This window comes from Leiobunum rupestre, chromosome 9 (assembly GCF_980474605.1).
Source record: "Leiobunum rupestre chromosome 9, qqLeiRupe1.1.hap1, whole genome shotgun sequence".
In the NCBI taxonomy this organism is placed as follows: domain Eukaryota; kingdom Metazoa; phylum Arthropoda; class Arachnida; order Opiliones; family Sclerosomatidae; genus Leiobunum; species Leiobunum rupestre.
Genome location: NC_143392.1, coordinates 21,925,777 through 21,935,903, shown reverse-complemented (window position 1 = coordinate 21,935,903; position 10,127 = coordinate 21,925,777). Strand labels below are relative to the sequence as shown.

Here is a 10,127-nt window from a genome sequence, read left to right as displayed (position 1 = left end):
TGTGTAAATTCCTTTTGGTTATTTTTTAAAATTATTATTTTTTTTAATTACGTTATTTTATTATTGTCGCTACAGGGCGACACCACCCAATTCTACCGTCTTAGGGCGAGTGGCCATATTGAAGAAGGTGATTTATTACTGGGACCATCCCGAGGAGGTTTTCAGCATAGAAGAAATACATCGGTTTTATAACTAATAATAGACTTTAAAAAAATATATATATACATATATATTCATGTATTATTTATTTAATCTAGTGCACTATAGACAATAAAGTGAATAACTTTTTTTAAATCAAAACATTATTTCCCATATCACATTTTGGTAAAGCTTGCATTGTACAAATTGGTTCTGGGTTAACAAATTTCATTAGGCTGTGCGTTTTACGGGCGGGGAGCAATCCGAGCAAGACAATTTCCGAATTTTCCGCTTCCGACGGCAGCAGGCGCTAAAGCGTCTAACCAATGAAAAATGTACGCAAGAAAATGCACGACTTTTGACGGGTGGCGTTTTCCTTGTGTGGGGTATGGTGTTTGTTGCTCCTAGCATGTTGTCACTAACAATATATTTCCATAAATTTTCTAAAACAAAATATTCCTTTTAAATAAAATCGAATAAAACTACTGTACCTTTTTTTACTGCGGCAGGAAGAGGGGGGTTAGGTGATACAGATAGTCAATAGGCGCCATCTATGAGAGATAAAAATAACGGTTTTTAAAGAACTTGAAAAAAAATCAGCTAAGAGTTACATATTTTTAAATTAATTTATATTTTTTTTATATTTTAGGGACACAAATATTAAAAAACATACCAGAAACTTCGTTTTTTGGAGCCACGCTGTTGCAGGCCACGTGCTGACAGATTGTAGGGCTGTGCACGTGACTCAAATAGCCAATAAAAATTGACTCACCTTCGCTACTGGCGACACAGCGCGAGATAAATAGGAAATAGGCAGCCGCAACGAAGCTTCGGGTGCGAAATATCTAGCGTGCGACGTCCCTGTGTTTCTTGCTCTAAGGTTTCGGGCTTCTAACTTTTGTCTAGGCAGAATAATAGATCATGGAACTACCAAGTCAAATCTTTGATTACTGCAACTACTTTCCATTCATTATGTTTCTTTAACACATTCTAATATTAGCTGGGAAGATGTGCTACACAAATTACTCTAATAACACAGAGACTAAAGATAAACAAATGTGGCTCATTATGTTCTGCTTTATTATTTGTGTACTGGTCAACTGCTCTGCATTCGTATCATGCCCATTTATTTAAGTGCAATATGAAATCAATCTTTCCTTCGTGTCGTTCAAGTTCATGATAACAGGTTTAAGGAAGAAACAATTTCTTAAGTGGAAATATTTTCACCTATATTGTAACGACCATATTTTAGGCTTACGTTAGCCTGTTCATTTTAGCATTCTTGGGGTTTCTAGTTTCAGTTTAATTGTATAATAATCAGCTAGGCTAATACCCAATGCACCACCTTAGGCCTAAGTCGTCAAGCGACTTTTGAAGCCTTTAATTCAGGTGGCCGGGTTACAATGCGTAGGAGGGTGGTGGCAAGCCCTGCATGCCACACGATTGAGCCAACAGCTCCCTACACTAACTAATACCGTTAACCTCTACAAGTTTTTATGTATCGTTCTTTAAGTTTTTGTAACTTCCCCTCGGGCGTTCTCTCTCTACCCCTTGGCGACGCTCGTCTTGGGTTGGGTGGGATCGCGTGAACCAGCTGTTCTTAGCCGAGTTTCCCTTTCTTTGTTGACATGGGGTCCATAGCGGCTTTAATGGCCACGGGCTGCTGTGCCCCCAGTAGGTTTTCTCGTTCGCGTTTGGAGTAAAGGAGTGCCCCCTTGTCTTTGTAATGCCGCACTATCTTTTAACCCCCATCTCCCCATTTGGGATTTCTCCGAAACAAGGACTGCCAATGTGTCATGTTATTTTATATTTTTGTTATTTCTGTGTGACGTTTTTATTACTTCGGTTCTGAGAGTTTGTATTGATACGATTTTAACGAAATGAATAGAAAGCGAGATTTCCTCGCTTTGGGGTCATAAAGTGACTCCTATGGAAACTTTTAACGTCTAAGTGCGAAAAGTAAAAGTTTCACCGTGATTGTGTTTGGCTCGGCGGTACCCCCTTCATGTTAAACGAGCGTCCCTTCAACTAACAACTATTTTCGGGGTTTGAATTTAAAGACTTTCGCTCCCACGCTCGACGATTGGATGTCCTCAGTGATGACCGTTCAGGAAAAAAACTAGTGATTGGACAGAGCCCAAAAGCGCGGAAACCCAAGACCATCAAAACCAAAGATTTTGGCGGATTTTGATAGAACGATGGTATGACGTATTGTTTATTTTCGTAAATAAGACTTAACTGTTGTCAATTCCCTCGGAATGTTTCGGTGTTGTGTTTGTTATAAAATGTATGTCATGAATCAGTTAGTCTCTGCAGAGTCTTTGGTGCAGAGCTTTTGGTAGAGTTAAACCTAATTTGTGTGATTAATAATTAAAGGTAACCATTCTAATGGCAACTTGGCAGTCCGTCCTTTTATCCCTACGAGTAGTTTAAGCATACCCCTAGACTTCAATTCGTTAACTCGAATCGTGTACGTTATACGATTCTAAAAAAATTAAGCGTAAACAATTAATACTTTTTTTGCATTAACCGAATCGCATACAAAGCTAGATACGATTCTAAGGCCGGGTTATTTAAATAAAATATCAAATTACGACAGAAATATCTACGAAAATAAGTTGACAAAGCTTATCAAAGTTAGGCCTTTGTGGTCATCCATTTTACAATTAACTTCGCTATCGAATAAAATAAACAATTTTCGCTCTCTCTTGGTAATTGAACTACTCGAACAATTTTTAACCAGGCAGATAACCATTTTTAACGTGAAACTAATTTCTTAATCATTTGAAAATAATTAAAATCCGCAAACAGACAATTGAAACTGTTAACCCTCCCGTTTTACTAAGAAATCTACACCTTCAAAATGGCGGCATAGAACCGTTCATTCTTGCTCAAATTAAATATTTATTCTTGGTTCTTATATCTATACTTGGAACTGCGTCATTGATGACGTAGGGATGCAAACTATGTATACCAATCAAACGAAAATTACCTGACACTTATTGGGTGATTGGGAATTTTTTTAATTATTATAATTTTATGTAGTTGTTAATATTTTTAAAATGAACCAATCAATATTAGTTTTAAGTACATATAATATATATCTATATATATCTCCCCGCGGAGATAGATAAATTTCGAAATAATTTCTGAGAATGGTGCTATAAACAAAATCTAAATTTAGTTCATAGATGAAAATAAAACTCAAGGCCTAAGTCAAAAAACGACGTTTAATGACATAAATTCAGGTGGCCGGGTTACAATGCGTAGGAGGGTGGTAGCAAAAACCACGCAGGTCACGCGAACTAACTGCTCCCTACACTCACTAATACCTTTAACCTTTAGTTATGGAGATGGGTAGCGATGAACTTAGGAGAAAATTCTTTCAAGCAGTGGAAAGAGAAACGGCCTACTCAACGCGGAAGGTCAGAGCTACAAGATAGGATTGAACCCGGCTCTTCTTACTGCAAATCAAAAATGCTAGACATGCTGCCACCCAACCATGATGGTGTCCACAATGTTTGGTTTATAAATAGTGCAGAAATTGTTACTTATTCATTAATATATGATATTAGGTTGGTGTTGATACAAATGTGTAGAGCACTAAGCGTATCCTAATGACATTAAGCGCCGGAAATAACGAGAGTAAAGTAACACTAAGAAACGGTTTATTAAGCTAGAGTTTACATGTATTGCGCTTCGCGCTAACAAAAACAGTAACACCAGATAGAATCTAAATTCTCTCTGGTAACACACACAAAAGAGAGGGTACAAAGTTCGCTGGTCTCACAAGTCAGGTATAAATAGGATAGTTGATGCGGTCAGTCTATCTGTCCGTACACACACTAACAGTTAGGTCATCCTAAATTATTAATTTTAACGAAATGTGCTGTACATTTTTATTTAGATTTGGATTAGGTCAGTATATATTGACGTAGATTCCTCTGGATAATTTAAAGACGTAGATATTTTGAGATGATTTAAAGACGTAGATTTTTTGAGATGATTTAAAGACGTAAATATTTTGATATAATCTAAAGACGTAGATATTTTGAGATGATTTAAAGACGTAGATATTTTGAGATGATTTAAAGACGTAGATTTTTTGAGATGATTTAAAGACGTAAATATTTTGATATAATCTAAAGACGTAGATATTTTGAGATGATTTAAAGACGTAGATATTTTGAGATAATTTAAAGACGTAGATATTTTAAGATAATTTCAAGACGTGGATATTTTGAGATGATTTAAAGACGTAGATATTTTGAGATAATTTAAAGACGTAGATATCGTGGGAAAATCTCTAGACGTTTTAGATTTTTTAAAGTTTTTTTTAGAGTTTATGTAGTTTTTTACTCGAAGATCTATTTGATCCGAGATTCGCGTCTTTTTGTTTGCTCGAAGACCTATTGGGTACGAGTTATTTGTAAGTTTTTAAATATCTTCATTTTGTTTAGGGTTTAGCTATTTTATCCCTTTTAATTATGGACTAATCTACTTATTCGCGTATTTTATCATACATTACTAAATAAATGAAGATATAATATTAGATTAAAAGTAATATTTGCATCTTTAAGGCTTTAACTGGTAAGAGCTCTAAACAGTTTTTTCAGTTCGGAGAACTGTTTTGGTTATAATATATAACCATTTATTAAAACTCGAAAATTAATTTTCTCTTCATTCAATCTTAACACGTGACTTTAATACAAAAGATTATTTAAGGATCACCCAACAGCAAACTATCACTTACTTACGTTCGTTACGAACGACCACCAAAACGAACTTCCCGCAGCATTGCCCACCAATGATAAACTTGAGAGAAAATGAATGCCTCTAAACCATAACTTCGTGGCTTCAAAAACTTATATTAATTAATAGGAGGGAAGTGAGACACCGTCATTTTATGCATGAATAAAAACTTGATTTACAATTTTACAAAAATGTATACAATTAAACTCGACTAGTTTCGAGGTGACTAACACCCCATTGTCAAGAGCGAGAAGTGACGCGCAACCGTCGCCGGAGTTACATTTATCAGTTCGGCTTACAAAAAATTGATTTCCACGTCGTGCCAAAAGTGACATAATTACCAAAAGTGTGACAATCCCTGTACTTTCGTATGCTAAAGGTTTAATGAATGCTCGACTCGAGATCGACCACATAAAAGACTATTTATGGTCGCCTTTCTGGATCTTTTTTTAGTCTATGGTACTATATCGTAGGTAGATGGCGATAGCATCTCCACAGAACGACGAAAAATAAAAAAAAAATACACTAGCTTTGACCAGTGCTACTTAGTTCCTCCGTTCCTCACTACGAGGCGTTATTTGTTGGTTTTAACTTCCTTCCCTCCCCAAGGCATACTTTCCCTTCTCCCCTCCCAACTTGTATTTCGCTCGTAACATTCATTAAGAAATAGGTCCGATTGACACACTTTTGGTAATTATGTCACTTTTGGTCGTGCTTAAAAAAGGGCCGGAGTCGTTATTCATAAGGCGATTTTGTTTTTTTTTAATATTTCGATACTTTCTCCGGGTAATTTTTTGGTTCAGCATGAAGGTCTACAACCTAATTCCCCTACTGTTATTGATTAAATTATAAATCGTTAAAAGACGGGCCTATGGAGTGAAACAACCTGATTTTAAATCCGTTTTCAGAATTGAAATACGACAAGTGGTTGAGGTTACAGCGCGACCCAAACAAGAGCGAAAATGAATTTACATGGTATGAGTAGTGTAGCGGCGTGCGCAACTAGATACTATATTTTTTTTCCTATGGACCAAATAATTCAACCAAATACCGCCAAATGAAAGCCTATTTGTCAAATGGCAAATAACATGATATAAAATGGGGAAAGTGGTAAATAATTATAGATAATGTTATGAAATAGCTTTAATCCCGAGGGGCAGTTCACTCCTCTTTTGAGCGCATAATAGGGACTTGGCAGTGGTACGTCACAGTTTTTTTTAAATAGTTTTTATCGTGGGGAGAAAAATAATGCCACAATGGCGGCCATGGCCAAAGCTACGGAGTGCCAAGTCTCTATTCATCGGATTTAATTCTATTAAATGTATTAAATCGAGTTAATCGTGATTAAAGTTTTGATCCGATTTAATCGCGATTGAAATTTTTTATCCTAATTTAATCAAGAAAATATTTTAATATTGATTTAATCGGCTTAATCATGATCTAATATTTTTAATCACGACTTAATCGGCTTAATCATGATCTAATATTTTTAATCACGACTTAATCGGCTTAATCATGATCTAATATTTTTAATCACGACTTAATCGGCTTAATCATGATCTAATATTTTTAATCACGACTTAATCGGCTTAATCATGATCTAATATTTTTAATCACGACTTAATCGGCTTAATCATGATCTAATATTTTTAATCACGACTTAATCGGCTTAATCATGATCTAATATTTTTAATCATGACTTAATCGGCTTAATCATGATCTAATATTTTTAATCACGACTTAATCGGCTTAATCATGATCTAATATTTTTAATCACGACTTAATCAGCTTAATCATGATCTAATATTTTTAATCACGACTTAATCGGCTTAATCATGATCTAATATTTTTAATCACGACTTAATCGGCTTAATCATGATCTAATATTTTTAATCACGACTTAATCGGCTTAATCATGATCTAATATTTTTAATCACGACTTAATCGGCTTAATCATGATCTAATATTTTTAATCACGACTTAATCGGCTTAATCATGATCTCATATTTTTAATCACGACTTAATCGGCTTAATCATGATCTCATATTTTTAATCACGACTTAATCGGCTTAATCATGATCTAATATTTTTAATCACGACTTAATCGGCTTAATCATGATTAAAATACGTAATACTATCCCTCCATCTAACGTAAGATAAAACATGATAAATATTGGAAATTGTAATGTAGCAATAGAGAAAATGCGTATAAGGTTTTAACAGAGACATATACTTTATTTGGGGCCAAAACTTTATAACAAAACTGATAAAGATATAAAAAAATGTGAAACTTTAGCATTATTTGTGAAGCTACCAACTTGACCGTCTCACATTTTAAATCACCATTTTAGTTATTATTTAAAAAAATCTTAAACGTGGCTGTTCAAATTCACTTTTGGCGAGAAAATATATCTTCCTTTCCAAAAACTAGGGGGGGGGGCTACACCCGAAAGATAAAAAAATTACTTCCATATTACTCCCCAGTCCCCACGCCTGTGTCCCTAAGCCTTGGATGCATACGGCGCCGACCCTACCGGAGAGGGGGGGCTTGCAATCTTTCTCTCTATATATTTTTGTTTTGCGCTATTTAATTTAGTTTTGTAGAAGGCTCGCGTGTTTTTTGGGACGGAGGGAATTCGGGGCTCAAGGACGAACGTATATTTATTTGTTCGTCATGAGAGTAAATCAGCAATTGGATACAGGGGGTTTAAGCGCCCTATACACGATGCGATTTTTTGGGGGGCGACTTGTCGCTACGATCCGGGAGATCGCGATCGCTCGTCGGTTTTTGCCACACACGGCAAAACCCCGATGTTTCGAAAATGGAAAAATTTTACCAAACACAAAGCCTAGGCAGATTCCTAAAATCGACGTAGAGCACGGACTACAGTGTTTTACAGCACCAATTTTATTCAAAAAAAGAAAAGCTTGTATTGCGCTTGCCGTGATTATTACTACAGATGAAAAAAAAAAGGAAAACGAAAATGGTCGAAACAATGGCTTTTACTTACATTTAATTTATATAAACATAATTTTATATTACTTACATTTAATTTATATAAACATAATTTTATATTACTTACATTTAATTTATATAAACATAATTTTATATTACTTACATTATATAAACATAATTTTATATTACTTACATTATATAAACATAATTTTATATTACTTACATTATATAAACATAATTTTATATTACTTACATTATATAAAAATAATTTTATATTACTCACATTATATAAACATAATTTTATATTACTTACATTATATAAACATAATTTTATATTACTTACATTATATAAACATAATTTTATATTACTTACATTATATAAAAATAATTTTATATTACTCACATTATATAAACATAATTTTATATTACTCACATTATATAAACATAATTTCATATTACTTACATTATATAAACATAATTTTATATTACTTACATTATATAAACATAATTTTATATTACTCACATTATATAAACATAATTTTATATTACTTACATTATATAAACATAATTTTATATTACTTAGATTAATAAATAAATAAATAAATAAATAAAATAAATAAATAATAGATATTTAAAAAAAATAGAAAATTTCATTAGCTGGTCTGCCGACTAGCCCATACACGAGAAGATTTTTGTTTGCGACTCGTCAAAATCGCTGAAATTTCCCGCCCTGGTCGGAAGACCAGCGACGGTCGCTATCGCCGTCTTTGGTCTCCCAACAACGCTACACACGGTAAGATTTTTTCAAGGACAAACGACCGCGAGTCGCGGTCGCTCGAAAAATCGCATCGTGTATGGCCCGCTTTAAGGTGGTACAGGAGGGTTTGGTACGACTGCGAGTTTGAGTTATTTTTCCGGGGAAAAGGGTACCGCGAAAATTCTCGCATTGGAAAGGGGGAGGGGAGTACTACGGAAATTCTCGAATGGAGAAAAGGGGGAGAGGGTACCAAGGTAATTCAGTGGCGTAGCGTGGGCCATTGTCGCCCGGGGCGGAATCATAATTCCAAGGAGGATAGTAAGAGAGGCGAATTAGAAGGGATGAACGCGCCAAAATCATCCTTGTAAAAAGGGGCAATTTTGCCGCCCTCCTAATGGTGGCGCCCGGGGTGGTCCGTGCCTCCGCCCCCCCTAGCTACGCCACTGCGGTAATTATCACATGGAAAAAGGGGAGGGGGGTACCACGGTAATTATAACATGGGGAAAAAGGAGAGGAAGGGCCTTACTGGGGTGGTTCTACTTTGGGGAAAAGGGTACCATGGAGAGTATCGCATGGGAAAAGGAGGGAAGGGGGCCTTACTGGGGGTGGGTTCGACTATGGGGTAAAGGGTACCACGTAAATTATCGCATGTTAAAAAGGGGGAGGGGGCCATACTGCGGTAGTTCGACTATGGGGAAAAGGGTGCCACGGAAATTATCCAACGGGAAAAAGGGATGGGGGGGGCTTACTGGGGTGGAGGGCCTCGAAACACACAACTAGCTGGGGGCCCGCCTGTAAGGGAAAGTGTGTTTAAGCCTCTATTCCTACCGTTCGTTCAAAATTTTTATATTCACTGATTCCTTTAAAGAAGAGTCTACTAAATAACTCAAACTGTAAATTTGAGGAAAACGCCTTTCGTAAGATACCGAAAGACAGATTTGGGAAATAAGTTAAATGGTAATCGTAAATATATTTACGTTCATATCCAAATTATTTTAATATTAATTTTAAAAACACTTAAAATAAATATACTCAACATACTTAGTATTTATTGTTCTTAAGGGGGAAGAATACAGTAAAAGCCTCTTTTTCGTTCAAGCTGAACGTTTCTGTTTTAACAATTACATAATTGAATTATATTTTTCTGATTAGACTGAACCTTCCTCTAGTGCTTAAAATAATTTTGATAATTATAATATTATTAGTTAACGAGATATAAGGTCCTAACTAAAGGGTAGTTTGGGCGCTTGCCCAACTTATTTAGCTCCGGGGGTCCGAATTAAAACGTAATAACTTAATTACTTTTAAATATAAAATTGTCAAAATTATTTTAACCACTAAACAAGAGGCTGTTCTACACTTAAATATTAATTTTATAAGTTAAAATACAAAATTAAAAGAGTTCAGCTTGAAATAGCGCGAAAGTAGACAATGGCCACAGTAGTCTTCCCCCTTAATACGCCCTTTTTTTACCACTTGAAGAACAGTGAGTAAAACGTTTAATAGAACCATATCCAATTTTTA

At 35.1% G+C, this 10,127-nt stretch overlaps 1 long non-coding RNA gene across 2 annotated transcripts; it reads right to left on the bottom strand.

Annotated features, from left to right (window-relative positions):
* Positions 1-5,008, bottom strand: LOC149926857 (uncharacterized). 2 transcript variants are annotated; one of them, XR_016473956.1, is made up of 3 exons: positions 4,892-5,008; positions 630-689; positions 1-556 (listed from the first exon to the last, which is right to left on the bottom strand). It is a non-coding gene; the product is annotated as an uncharacterized LOC149926857 (long non-coding RNA). The 2 variants fall into 2 exon arrangements; XR_016473957.1 differs by having other exon boundaries at positions 4,896-5,008.
* Between the last annotated feature and the right edge of the window lie 5,119 nt (positions 5,009-10,127).